The sequence below is a fragment of the Telopea speciosissima genome, chromosome 2 (assembly GCF_018873765.1).
Source record: "Telopea speciosissima isolate NSW1024214 ecotype Mountain lineage chromosome 2, Tspe_v1, whole genome shotgun sequence".
Taxonomy (NCBI): domain Eukaryota; kingdom Viridiplantae; phylum Streptophyta; class Magnoliopsida; order Proteales; family Proteaceae; genus Telopea; species Telopea speciosissima.
In genome coordinates this window covers 80,164,338-80,179,718 of record NC_057917.1, presented here as the reverse complement: position 1 = coordinate 80,179,718, position 15,381 = coordinate 80,164,338, and the positions used below count along the sequence as shown (strand labels likewise).

The 15,381-nt window shown below is 39.7% G+C and overlaps 2 pseudogenes; both read right to left on the bottom strand.

Annotated features, from left to right (window-relative positions):
* Positions 1 to 4,072: 4,072 nt before the first annotated feature.
* On the bottom strand, positions 4,073 to 5,196 carry LOC122651196 (annotated as a pseudogene).
* Positions 5,084 to 15,310, bottom strand: LOC122649776 (annotated as a pseudogene).
* Between the last annotated feature and the right edge of the window lie 71 nt (positions 15,311 to 15,381).

The window sequence follows — 15,381 nt, the reverse complement described above, 5'->3', positions numbered from 1 at the left end:
GATAATTCAAAAATAGAATAAAAAAAAGAGAAAATGAAGTATAAATTGTCAGAGTGCACTTCTGTGTTCTCTCTCTCTCTCTCTCCTCATTAAATTTGTGGGTTTGATTTTCTCCCTTCATTAAATAGGATCCGACTCTCCTCCAATCGTGGCGAGCTGAGAGGCCAGTCCAGCAAAAACAAAGTGGGGAAGCACCTTGAGTCCCACCTGTGAAATGATAAAAAACCCCCTTATTTTGAAATATAAGATGCCAATAAAAGTGGTAGTAGATAACGTATAGATCGCTCTCCCTTTAAAAAACATTTGGCCTTTAAACTACTTAACTCTAAAAAGCCGACCCCCTTCATCTTCCAAAAAAGGAATTGAGCAGTACAGTGTTCCTTCCTTCATAGCAGGCAAGGTTAGCAAAATGCATTGGCCACAGAGTGTTGAGCTTTCACGAAACAAATGGGAAAAAAATAATCTGAACAAATACAACTTTACAGCAAGCAAGCCTTATTTCTTGAATTATTCTAAAGCCTCAAACCAAGCATATAGAACCTTTAATCATTGAGCCAACCCAAGCCATCTTTTACGTACACAGATACCTAGTCAATTATTGGGGGATTAGGATCGTCCTCAGGGAACGTAGCACCTAGGATGTTACTAGAGAGCATCCAACGGCTGAACTGTGTCGCACACATCTCGATGCACACTTAGAGATGTGTGCGGCATAGCCCAACGGTTGACAGCACCCTCCCTAGAGATGAGCTAAATTCACTATCGAGATATATATGGCATAGCCCAACGGCTGGATGTCCTCCTGGGCACTGGGCTTCCTGGAGAGAAGGTTAATCAGAGATAAAGACACATATGGTGTTAGCTTACCATATAGTGCTAGCATACCTAGCCTTTTCTCATATTAATTTAATATTTTTTTCCTATAGATCTTTTAACGGATATTGAGTGATAATGCATTGACGATATCATGGCCTGCATTATTTCAAAAGCCAAAACCCGAAAAAATAGGAGTCAAATTAACCGACAAGGGGCATATGGTTTTAAATCATTTTAATTCGCTGATTAGGACTTTTGCTTCTATTTTTTTTTTCTACTACTATATATAGTGAAAAAAAAAACAATTCGGCTGGTATACGTTGGGAAGGCAGTTCTCATGTCTATTTTAGCCACGTGTAATATGTCAAACGGATGAATTTTGACAATTAAGAGGAAAGATCGACCCCACCAATTATTGGTTCAATGTTAATTTTGAGACGAACTCCATTCAAGCATATGGTTCATCATGTATGTATTTACAATGATATAAAATTGTTCAAGGATTAGTGAGTTTAATCATGTCTTCTAATTTTATTTGATATGTGATATAATGGATTGAACTCAAACTCAAAACATGAGAAGAATAGATTAGGCCAGGCCTATCTCTGACTAAAATTTGGGTCCTAGATATCTCGTGACTCTAAAGATTAGGGCACTAGTATCAGAATGGAGTGTAATCCTAGCAAGACTACTGATGTGCCATTGTCTTTCTTATACTTTTTAAATGTTTGTTTGGATTGAAACTTGATTTGATAGTGAAAAACTTTGGGATCCAGCAAACGATCTGAGCGGCGCACAAATAGGGCACAGCGTAATGACTACCTTACCCTCGCTAGGGTAAGGCGCTCGAGTAGAGGTAAGGCGGTCATTGCAACGTGCCCTATTTGTGCACCGCTCAAACGGTTACGAGCAGCACATCGTAGAGGATCTAAATTGAAAACTTTGAAGTTTACCTATCCACCAAATTTCAGTCTCATCCTATCCTACCATGTAGCACTAATAAAAGCATCTAACTAGGAATCTATGGAAGGGCTGCTCAACCTACCTATTGTAAAAGTTCTTGTGGTCCTATCCACTCATGAAAGCTTATATACATAGGACCACTGGATGTGTCACGTGGAATGATGACCTCTAATTTTTAAAATAATGTATAAAATTAAATAAAATTAACTACAAGTAACAATGCATTCCCCACAAGCATTGACTTGTACTTAAATTATAAAGAAAACCATCTACAAGTCATTTGAGATCCAACTAAATCTCAATTCCAACTCTTCCCCCCTCTGTCTTGTTTTATATCCCTTCTCTCTCATTTTTTTCCCTCTTTACTATAATGTAGCTAATTTTGGGGACCATTCCATCAATATTCTATGGTACCACGGTCTCAAACATCTTTGCATGAAGTGGAACAATGCCAATTGTGGATTTAAAAAATTAAACCAGATGACTTCCTTCCCCTAAAACCATTGGCTGGACCATAGATTTTTCTCCCTAAAAATAAGTAAAATTAGAAACGTGATCATTATACAATTGAAAATTATCTTACTCTTTATCTTTCTTCAACCATTCCCTTTCAACCCTAGTAATCGTCTTTCCTTTTATTAAATAAAAGAAGGGAAGTAGTTTTCAGTCAAGGAATACTGGCGTAGTCTATCTTTCTCCTCTTCAAAGCAAGGGGACAGAAAAAACATATGAATAAATCACATCATAACGTAGATTTCTGAATACACTCGTATATTAATGGAACTAAATCGAAATTCATACCACTATATATGTTTCCTTAAATATTTTAATTGCACTACTAAGCAACAGCAGGGGTTTAAACAAAAATAAAAGTATAAGAAAGGGGAAAAGGACTTTGTCCTAGAGTTTATGCCTTGCTCTAGACACATTGAGGGCTGAAATGTCCGCCTCCATGCCCATAAAATGTGCAAATGATGCCTCATTTGATGCCCCCACGCAAGAGCCTTACTCCCAGATAGAGAATACTTCCCCATAAAAAAACTGTTTTGTAGCATTACTTCTCAAGAGGGAAGTCTCCGATTCCAACCTATTGGATGCGAATCATTATCCCCTCCAATTCGCTGCCCCCTCCAATTCCTTACGTGAGGGCAGAAATAATCACATTACCGTCTGCCCAAAAACACTGCTCAAGGTGGGGTCCACTCCCCCCTATTAGAGGAACTGGAGGTGATAATTATTCTATTGGATGCATTTGAAGTTTGGCGGAGTTTCTTAGTTATTGTCAAGAAATTCATTTATATATAGATAGCCTCATTGAAGCTCTTACAGCCCTCTTGCAAGATGATATCAATGGGAGGAAATATTATAGGATGTAAAATCCTCCCCTTATTCTTTTATTAATATTAATGTTCCTTTACTCCGAAAAGGGAAAAAAGGAAAGGTTTTGCATGGATAACGATTACATGCAACTGTAGCAAAGACTCATTCCCTATACCAATGAGGCTATGCATATGTTGTTAGAAGCCACACGTTATATATGTCATCATTGGAGACCAACATTGATCATCAACCAACAATTGTGTGGCTTTGATTGCCCTCACCCCATCCCTCGAAAGTAGATCTTCTACGGCGCAGCTGCCCTAGCGGCCTAAGCCATATAGACACAGTCGCACATGCAATGACCGTCTTACCCCTGCCCGAGCACCTTGCCCAAGTAGGGGTAAGGTGGTCATTGTGCGCATGGCTGTGTCTGCGCCTCTCAGACCGCTAGGGCAGCTGCGCCGTAGAAGTTTTGAACTCCCCCACCCCCCCCCCCCCCAAAAAAAGAGGAGAGATTAAATAGTTAGTTTTTAGTATTGGGTTTATAATGTTAAAGATGGATGTTGTTAAGTATGTGTTTGATTTCTTTAACATGTTATCTCTATCTTTTTGAACTAATCATACCCTTAGTTTAAGGAATTGATCAGGCAGAGTTGTGTCAAATGGTGTTTTTTTTTTAGGGTTATTTCCAAATGCCCCCTTGAAAATGGCCAAACTTACAATTGCTCCCCTGAACTTTCACTAATTCCATGTGCACCCCTGCTTTCCAAACTAAGTGCCACTATAGTCCCTCCCGTTAGACAGAGACGTTATATTCTAACGTCTGACATTTTTTGTACATGGTTAGACCATTTTGCCCTTGAAAGAGTGGAGTGACAAAATGCCCTTACTTTAAAAAATAAAATCCTGCAACCCATCTTCCCCAATTCGATTGGGGAAGATGAGTTGCAGGTATCCTTCAACCCCCATTCCCCTATTTCTGCGAATTAGCCAAGCTTTGACAAATCGCCTGAAGCTTTTGCATCCACAAAGGACTGCAAGGGCGTGTAATCGCCGAACTCTCCTCCATTAATTTGGTGTTTGAGATCGGGAAAGTTAAGCCTCGCGAACTCTCCTCTGAGCTTGTAAGCAGCCCTATCGTAGGCCAAAGCAGCCTCCTCAGCACTGTCGAAAGTGTCGAGCCAAAGCCGAGTACTGTTCTTTGGTAGATGGATCTCTGCAACCCATTTCCCCCAATGCCGCTGTCTCACCCCTCTGTAGAGCATCGTGGGTTTTGCTAATGAACCCACTTGCTTCATCGGGATTGCTTTCGGACTGAGGAAATTCAGGAAATGTGGTTGTTGTTGCTGCAATTGAGACTGCCTAAGCCTTTGGTTTTGGATGGAAGTTGCAGCCATGGCTGCCATGTGTTGCTGTTGATGTGGAGCTAGATCTTTGAATCTGCTGAACTTGAGAAGGGCTGAGTTGATTTAGCCCTATTGATGAACCTGATTGCTCGAGACCAAATTGGCCTTGGATCGAGAACCCTGGAGAAAACATTTGGACAGTCGACGTCAAGCAAGAATCAAGGTAAAACTGGGGTTGAGAAGAGAAAGAGCAGAAGGGGTAAGAAGAGGAAGGAGAAAGAGATGAAGAGGGAGAAGTTGTTGTTGAAGAGGTAGAAGGGGTTACAGAGGAGGTTGATGAGGAAGCACTTTTGATATAAGACTCCAGTGCTTTCATGAGCTCCTCTTTGAAGGGATTTGATGATACAGGTCCATTACTGTAGATATCTATAGCTGCTACCATGACTTCTGAATAAAGCAAAGAAGATAAAAAGAAAGACTGCTACCAGAAAAGCAGAAACTGTAAAAATAAGAAAAACCACCTGTTGCTTACCAAAACCAAAGAACAGGCGACGGTTTCAGAGAAAAACAAAGAGAAATCGGAATTCCAAACCCCAAAATAAAATTAAAACAAAAACAAAAAGAAGCTTTCTTTTCTACAAGTGAGAATCTTCTAAACCTAGAACCATAAAATCAACCTGAGGGCCAGAAAAAACAACCCTTTCAATTGAACAAATTTAATGAAAATCTACAAAGGTTCAGAAAAAAAATCGAAAAACAACCCTTTGGGGAAGAATATGATCAAGAACATGAGTTCTCAGTTGTTGAAAGATACCTAAACTCATCTTCCCCAAATCAATTTGGGGAAGATGAATTACAGGGTTTTATTTTTTTTTTTTCAAATAAGGGCATTTTTGTCATTCTACCCTATCAAGGGGGGCAGAATGGTCCGTCAATGTTAAAAAACTTGGATCCATTATAACATAACGGATCTGTCTAACAGGAGGGACCGAGGGACTATAGTGGTACTTAGTTTGGAAAGTAGGAGTGCATGTGGAATTAGTGAAAGTTCAAGGAGCAATTGTAAGTTTGGCTATTTTTAAGGGGACATTTGAAAATAATCTCTTTTTTTTTTAGGGTAAAAGTCAAATGGTCACTCTCCTTAAGATTATAGAACTACAGTTGGATTAGGGAGACCAAGAATAGTGCTCAATTGAACATAAGCAAAACCAATGTGTAGAGAATACTAAATTGGAATTGTCTTAAGAACTACAAAGAAATGGGTTAAATCTCCTCTCTATAAATAAGAGAGAAAAATAAACCACCAATGGTTGTCTCGACCATAATGTCTTTTCCCACAAGACATATTTGCTAACTAATCCAACATGTTTTTCAATAGTCACAAATATTGGTCTTTGTAGAAACCTATTAGAATAGTGGGAAAAAGAAGGTTGTTTGGCTGTGGCCCCTATGCCCAAACACGTGGTTGGCAAAATGACCAACCCCCCCCCCCCTCCTTTCATATTGAATGCTTGGGCATGCACTCCAATTGGTCCCACGCTGGTAGAGGAGCCACATGACCAAGTGAATTTTTTTCGTGTATGGTTCCCTGACCGGTGCGGTTCCCTAGTTCCTCTCACAAGAGGAGGGTGGATCCCACCTGGGCAGACTGTTCAATCAGGTGCCCCGGGTGGGTCCCACCCCCCTCTTGTGAGAGGAACTAGGGAACCGTAAACGATAATTGTAAACCTTTTGAAAATAAAATAATATTTTAAGTCATTTATTTAAAATTTCAACACTCTCCTACACCGTTAATCATTATGGTAATGGGGAGGGGTAGTTTCGACTTTCGATCTTAAAGAAGTAATAATAATAATAAGGATAAATTACACTGATACCCCTGAATCTTGCTTTAAATACACGAATACCCCCCTTATGTTTTCAAAACCTACAGTCTAACCCATTTGATTAACGGTGTTAACAGAAAAACGCAAATTACCATTTTAACATTTCACTAAAAACGGAAAAAAGCAAACCCTTTCTCCCCAAAATCAACCAACCCCTTGTCGGTTCGTCGTCTGCAACCTCACCTGACTTCGTGCAACTTCATTATTTCCAAGCTCGACCGACCTTCGTGACCGCAGCTCCATAGCGAAAATTCCTGCAACCTCATCGTTTTCAACCGATATTGGTACCTGCAACTCAACCGAGCTCCTCCATAGCTTCATACCTTCAACTCGAAGGTAAATTCCTTCATTTATTCTCCACATTATCTGCCTTCGATAGCACAGATCATCCTATTTCTTACATTGAGTTAAACCTGAACCGAAACATGGAAGTTCTCACCTCCAAGCCAAGCTTCAATGCTTTGATATTTTACCATTGATGATCCCACAGAAATATCTGTTTCTAGTTCCGGATTCCAGTCCTGATTCTTGAACTCACTTTTGTCGGTTCTCTCAAGTAATATAAACTTATCTACCTTCCAAACATGAATACCTGTCGTAAATTAAAAAAAAAACACAAAAAAAACAGGGAAAGTGTTATGAACCTAGATCTCGGGAGGAAATGATCCGGCAGGTCAGACCAATGATACGGCTCTGTGACTGAAAATTAGGAAATAGACGAAGGAGAAGAAAGGAAAGAGATAGAAGAAGAAGACGAAGAAGAGACAGAGAACTGAGTGGAGATTGAGAATTCACTATTCATTCCCTCTTACATGTGGTACTCGCCCCTATTTAACCATCTACCCCAACTTGCTTATCCATCTAGCATATTGACCCATCTACCCCCACAAACTAACCAAATACCATAGGTTCTATTATTTTTTGTTATACTAGATACAAGGTTTGCCACATCAGCCTATAATCTTATCATTGCCAACTCCTTCGGAGAACCTTGTCCTCAAGGTTCAGTTGCATACAATGCCGCAAGTATAGCTTCTCACGATCGAACACCAAACGTATTCTAATCGGCAGCTGAGTGTTTACACCTTCACAGGAGAGATGATTGTCCTTGTCGACGGAGATCTTCGTTGCTGCGTCAATAGTCAAACCGAAATGCTGGAAGGGGATTTCAGAACACGGTGTTTCCTGTGTAAATTTATAAAGCATTTGACCCACCTCAATCACTCCACAGCGAGCGTTCCTTTCAATCATGTGCACTTTCATGAAATTCCTTTCCCCTGCCTTCTCTGCCCATCGACCAAAACCACCATAGACATTTGACAGAAGCACATAATCTCCATTATAATTAGGATCAAGCATAGAGATCTGCTCCTTTACTCGCTTCATCAATTCAAGGTTACCATGACAAGAACAAGCCCCAAGCAGAGTCCTCCAAACAACAGCATTGAGCTCAATTGCTTCCTTGTCAAACCCATTAACGGCCAAACCAAAAATCAAATAAGTCCAAGAGACAACATTCCTTCTCTCCATCTCAAAAATTACTCTATGCGCCTCTTTAATGCTCCCACATTTTGCATAGAGGTCTACAAGGGCATTCCCATTAAAAGCAAGAATCACAGAGTTCCATGTCATGAGGGTCCCTTCAGGCATTAACCCAAACAACTTGTGTGCGCGATCAGAAAACCCACAGGCAGCATACATGTGAACTAATGTGTTCTGAACAAAGACCAATGCCTCACATCCATTTCTTATGGCAGTGCACTGTATCTTCTCACCCTCTATGGTGGTAAGTAGCTTTGTACGGCCTTGAGAATAAAAGGATAGGTGTGTGTCGTGTAACGGAGGAAATTTGCAAAAATGGCGGTACAATTGAATGGTCAGTGCGTGGTTTTCACTCTAAGATACTCCAAAATGGCCCAAGAATCTCAAGATTCCCAATGATATCTTCACTCAAACGAAGGGCTTCTGCTACCTTCCTTGACATCCATCGGCATGAGCCCCGTAAATCCAAGGATTCCCTTCTCAGGGTCATCAATGTGAGATTTCCATGGCGGCTTTGCCGTTGGCCGCACGTCGCTGCTCGACTCATTCAGGGAGTTTTCTTCAAGAGAGAAGAATAAAAATGGGAAATGAAGAAAAACAAATGGAAAACATGGGAGCGATGGATGTGGTTGAGAAAAATGGAGAAAACAGGTTAGAGATGTAAAACTAAGAAGGTCGGTGATCTGATGTAGGAAGAAGATAGAGTGAAAGTGGCTGTCGGGTTTGTAAGGTGAGTTTATGGAGAATAGAAATTGAGAAAGAAGAAATAGGAAGAAACAGAAAATGGAATCCTTGGTGTCCATATAGTCCGACCTTCACGGTCCAATGACCGAGACGCCGGCAGCTGGATACTTGCAGAAGTGGTGGAGGCTCCGGTGGCAGCCGTTGGTTCCCATCCTCCTCTATTTCTTGTTTCTTCATTTCCCTCCGAAGCAGAACAGGGGAGGGAGTGACATGAATGGATTGGATGTGCTCTTCCATCACCATGAAACGAAGAGTTAGCACTGCGCCGGTGTTTTCCAGATCGACTTTGTGCATTCGGAAAGATACAATGGCAGAATGAACTCGCTCGCTGGATTCTCGACCGACGAAGGAAGGAACGAGCGCCGCTGCCACGATCGTTGAAGCAACCCGATTCTCGCTCCATGGCTGCATCGTTGAAGGTCTGGTCTCCATGCTGATTGTGGGCGACGCTAATGGTATGAAGGTGGTCATCATTCACGACGCTGGTAGCCGGATCTGATGCCACGAGTGCCGAAACCAAAGCCGTGGAGTTGGCATGTGCATCGTCGTGCGCTAGAGATTCAAGATCTGCCATGGCGTTGGAATTTTCTTCGTCGATTAATTCACGTACCAGACGCTGCAGTTCCTTTGATTGTTCATTGATTGCCACGGAACTAAGCTGCAGATCTGATATATTGTTTAGCATCTTGACGCAGTTCTTCTTGCAATCAAGCAACAAGGCTCGAATGTCCTTCAATTCCTGAGCAAAGGCGAACGATGGGATGAGGCGGAGTTCATCGGCCATGGTTGGTTGCCGATTTCTCTCAATGAAAGCACCAATGTTATGAACCTAGATCTGGGGAGGAAATGATCCGGCAGGTCAGACCAATGATACGTCTCTGTGACTGAAAATTAGGAAATAGACGAAGGAGAAGAAAGGAAAGAGATAGAAGAAGAAGACGAAGAAGAGATAGAGAACTGAGTGGAGATTGAGAATTCACTATTCATTCCCTCTTACATGGGGTACTCGCCCCTATTTAACCATCTACCCCAATTTGCTTATCCATCTAGCATATTGACCCATCTACCCCCACAAACTAACCAAATACCATAGGTTCTATTATTTTCTGTTATACTAGATACAAGGTTTGCCACATCAGCCTATGATCGTATCAGAAAGCCTCAATTCCTTGAATGAATGAGTTTTACAGAGAGTGTTTCTTCTGAGCAACAGATGTGGCCTAGTCGAACACTGAGACAACATCAAGTAGCATCTGTTGAAGAGTGGAACAAAAATCATGTTAGAGTAAATTATAATAAATGAACGGAAGAATGTTATGACAGAAAAATTAATTAGACGTTGCTCAGGTGTTTTGGGGAAAGCTCCCAAGAACTCCAATGGCTCGCCATCGAGAGAAACAGATAAGCAAAGAGTGAAACCTAAGCCCTAATATTTCGCCCCCATTTGGGTCGTATGGTTGCCGTAGAGAGACGCAGAAACTCAGGTCGAATGCACGCGTCGAGAGAGGCAGAAATTCAGGTCGAATGGCTTACATTTGCAGGTGGAATGACGATCCATCGAGAGAAGATGAGAAGCAAAGGGTGAAACCTAAGCCCGAACATTTCATATCTAATTTGTTTTGAGGTCAAGAGCACTTTGGTAAATTTACATCATGTTAAGGGTATTTTGGAAAATAAACCACATCAGCAACTACCGAGATGCCTTGACCCGTAGGCCATTTTACGGACATATTGTGTATTTATGGAATCCTACTACAGGACACTGCAAGCAATTGGATATAACTCCCCGCACTAACCTTGCTTTAGGGTTTATCATAATTCTGGTAAATTTAAGGTGCTGGTAATCTCACATCCAAGGAGAAAGACTAGCCTCCGTAAAGTAGAAGCGAATGTGTATACTCTTGGGACAAGTTCTTGGAGAAGCATTGGAGAAGTTCAGTACCCTCTTTGGGAGTCAAAACCGCAAGCGTTTGGAGGTTGTCCTCATTGGATTGTGCCTCATTTGAAATCCCTTGTTTCATTTAGTGTTGGAAATGAGAAGTTTAAGGAAATTCCATTGCCTTTCTTTGATAATTCTAAAGCAGAAGTAGTGGATTTCGCTGCATTTGGAGGTGTGTACTTAAATTGGAACCATTATATGAATTATGGGTGAGGGTGGATGATGGATTGGAGAATACTTGGACCAAACAGCTCTCTCTTAGTGACTCGGACTTACCTAGAGGTATGCAAGGATATTACAATAACGTAAAGTTGTACGGCTTCAGGAACGGTCAGGTTTTATTGCGGTATAGAGAGGTGCCAACTTTATTTGACCTAGTGACCAGATACGTGAAAAATCTGTGTCTTCCTGGCACCCAAATGTGTTTAATGTTTATTCCTATATTGAGAGTCTCGCTATGGTCATTGATGAAAAGACACAGGAGATGTGCGCACCAGAACTCATAAAAAGGAGTAAAGAATTACAGGTGAGGATGCTGACAACCACCACTAGCCTCAGGTTTTGTGGGTTCTGAAAATGGTTATCATCTTTGTTTTCTTTTGTGAAATGGTGATAATGTGGGGTGGGGCTGGGTTGCAAGGGTGGAGGTGGGGCGATGGATTGGGATGAAGGGGGTTTTGCAGAGGATGTGTGGGTGACAACTTACCTTTTTAAGAAGATGGTGTTTCAAACAAATAGGGATAAATATGTAAAAGCATATTCATTAAGGGTATTATGAATATTTAATTAATATTTGGGTAATGACATTATCATTTAACTGTTCTCATCTAACGGTAAGGATACGTTTGTAAGAATCTTTTAAAATATAGAAAAAATTTATGAACTAGCTGAAATTTCAGAGGTGTAGATATAATTGTTTGAAATCACAAAGGTGATAAACATAAATTTTTTTAATAAAAAAAATAATAATAAGACAAAAATGTCTTTTCAAAATAAAATTAACAGAATTAGCATTCATGGCTACAAACATAATTTTTAAAATTTTAGGGGTGATTGATATAATTGTTTGAAAATACTGGAATGGTAGACTTAAATTTCCCTAAATTCTTTGAAACTCGGTCAAGTGAAAACCCTAACGTACGAATACGTATTATCCCAAATAGATACGCGGTAGACGGAACATCCATCTTCGTCCCCAGTCCACTGCAGCGGTGGCCTGCGAGTCTACATCAAAGGTTTTTGATCACCTGCCCACTTCATCTTCTCTCTCTCTCTGTTCTCAGTCGATTGCAGCGGTGGTTTCTTTTTACATTTAATGGTATTGAGCCCCTGCCTCCTTCCTCTTCTCCGTCTTCGTTCCAGTTGAATGTAGCGGCGGAGGCGGCGGCGGATGAGTCTACATCTATGGGTATTGAGACTCTCCTTTGTAAGTCTCTCTCCCCCATTCCCTGATTATCTTGAATTTCTTGCCATGTTTTAGAACATTGCAATCATAAGATTTTATAGTTTTTAGAAGTTCTATTTAAATTCTCCCTAACCACTCTAACAAATTCAAAAGGGAAAAAAAAAAAACAAAACACACACTGAATATAATTTCCATGGCCAGTGGAACTCCTGCCTGTTGTTGAAAGCCGGTTCATAATTCTAGCATTAACCAGTGAATGTTCTTTAAATGATACTTTGTGAATTGATTTCTCAGATGAGAAATCTGAATTAGGAAATCCTTGCTACAAGAAGCCAAATCTAATATTTTTTAGTTTTGCTCTTCCTTTCTTCTAGTTACCATTCCCGATTCTTTATTTTCATTTTTACTCTTGTCTTGGTTTGGTTTGTTTGTTTTTTTTTTTTTTTTTTTTTTTTTTTTTTTTTTTTTCATTCTCTGGTTCTGTGATTCTGTCTTAACTCAGTCTTTGATTCTCTGTTATCTATTTCTTGGGTTTACTCTTGTTGGTTTGGGTTTTTGGCACATTGGTCATTGTCTACTAGACGTTGATCTTCAGTTGGAATGTGAAAGGTATACATACATTCTCCTCTACTAACTAAGAAATATCTTGCTACAGTTTTCAATAGAGAACAATAAGCATAGTAAATAAATACAATGATGAGACGATATATCTCACATACTCTTTCAAATAACGAAAATCCTTCCCTCTATAATCACTTTTTACCTGCAAATATTAAAATTTTATTTAAATGCATAATGTGGTTCAGCATTGAGACAACAAAATCATAATATTGGATCAATGAACAAGAAGGTGATGTACTCTTTCAGTACTGTTGAGGCATTAGTGTATCCATCTTTATGCTTATACATGGCATCTATCATACGCGAAAAATTAAGACTCCGTAACAGAAATGGCATTGGAACAGTAGTTGGTTTGATGCATCCTTGATTTGTATCTTTCCATTGCCTTATCCACTCTTCTTTGAAACTCATCACATGCTTCTTGCTCGGTGACACTGTGTTGTTTCATGTAATACTCAACACTTGAACAAACATGTCCTCTTTCTTGCTCCATCTTCAAATGATATTAGAATTAATCAATGTTAGATATATATATATATATATATATGCCATCTGGTTAATTAACAAGAGTTAATTTGATTAAAACCATGCGTCATGCAATGTGTGCTGGTGTTTATTTACCTTGTGTCCCACGATATCATCCATAAGCCGGCATATTACCGACGAAACCCTAACAAGTTTAGGATCATCAATTGCCCAGTCTAATGCCTCCTTTGTCACAATATCTCCCATGCCAAGGAAGGATGTGATTGTAAGCATATGGTAAGCACAGGAGGTCAATGCAGTTCTCATATACTCTTCGAATGTTGGAATGCATCCTCCATTAAACCATTTGGCTTCTATGAAGTAAGCTCTGACCACTCTCTTCATCTGGAAGATAAAACCAAACAAACATGATTTTTAGATTTAAAGTTACTAGCTAGAATATTCTTAAATCACAGAACACATTGTCATGCATCCTTGGGAGATAATACAAATCCTATCATTAATGGCCGGGAGAGAAAAAGAATAACATGACACACTCACTGCTTCTATTGCATAATTAAGTCGATAAGATTGCCCATCGTCCTTCCTCAGATCTTCCTCAATTTCATTGTAAACATCTAGGAGTGCAGAATAAAGCACTTTCATGTATTCCGGAATTGAAGTTGATCCATGGCGTTTATGTCCCACCTGAAAATTTGAGCATTCCATTCACTTTGATTAAATCAGCAAAGTTTTGTATATATATGAACTAAATAAAATAAATCCAAAGGGAAAACAATAAGTCTCAACCCACTTGAGTAATTAAAAGCATATACAATATAGACAACTAAAGAGACATATACATATATGTATCATCAAACCTTTCAATTGCATCTGAGAAGAGCTTGAGTTCGTCCAATGTACCATAAACATCGTAGGTATCATCTATGATTGAAGTCATGGCTATAACTTTGGTTAAGATCTTTCTAGCAAGAGAGTAATGTGGCTCAAAATACACCCCCACTATCCAAAAAAAGCATTCCACCAATCGGTCTCTCGCATAAGGGAGCTTAGTTGCAAACTCCAATTCTCATTAATTGAGAGGGCATACATGAACATGACTATTGTTCATAATAAATATATGCATAGAAAGATACATGTATAAAACCACAAAAAAAAAAGAAGAGAAAAACATACAAGAAGGACAAAGAATAAACCCACTGTGAGAGTTGGCTTAGCTCCTGCTTGTGAATTGATTGCAGTGAATTGAAATCCAACTTTGCAAGCTTCAACAGAGTCTCATGTTTTGTCTCCATTTCTTCATAAACAGAGATGTAATGCCTTGTTTCTAATCTTGGCATGCCCTTGTGAATGGGTTGTTTCAATGCATGCATCACTTGTGTGGCAAGAGGAGACTTTAAATGATGATCATGATGATGATGAGTAAGTATAGATTTAAGTTGAGTGGTTGTGAATGCAAGGGCTTCATCTAGAATGTCTTCTCCATGTACCCTGAGATGTGTAGCTTCAGACAAGCATAGCAAGCCAGACACATCTTTAAGTAAGTCCTCCTTGAAGCTGCCTTTGCTGTCTTTGAACCTATTGAAAGCCTCATCTGCAAGGTGGACAGGTGATAGTGAGGTGACCATAGATATACCAAAATGATTAAATTGGATTGTCTATTTAAATTCAATCAAGAAAGGATGAAAAAAGACTTACTGCAAGAGACATTATAGCCTTGTTGTCTCAGTAATCGAAACCATAAAGCGATGGTGTAAAGATGGTTTCCATCAAAACCATGATCAGAGGGTACTGTATCATTCATCTGCTCTAGCAACTCCTCTATCTCTTCTTCAAAGTGGTATGCCACACCAAGCCGTTGTAAGGAATCAATCAAGTTCAATTTCTTTGAAGGTTCATAATTGGCATCAGCCCTTATTAGCATCCTCCTTACTTCTTCTTTCAACTCTTCAACATGTTCAGCACAACCATCATTTACCTGCAAAATAAGTGTTCTTTGTTTTTACTCTTGTACAAGAAAACAAAAAATTTTACTATAATACATAGACCACATACTTTTGGTCCCTCTCTCTCTCTCACACACACACACACATGCAACATACCATATCATCAGGAGCATATTTGAGGAATCGCTCACCCCAGATGCTGGGATGGTAATTTGCTGAGCGACGAATGATCTTTTGGTTTTGCATTTTGAAGCAAATGATGGCGGGCAGCACGAGCAAAAGAAGGTAGGTCATACATCTTCTTAATAACACAAAATATGAGATAAGAACCAAAATAGAGTTTCTTCAAACTAAAGCGCAACTGTGG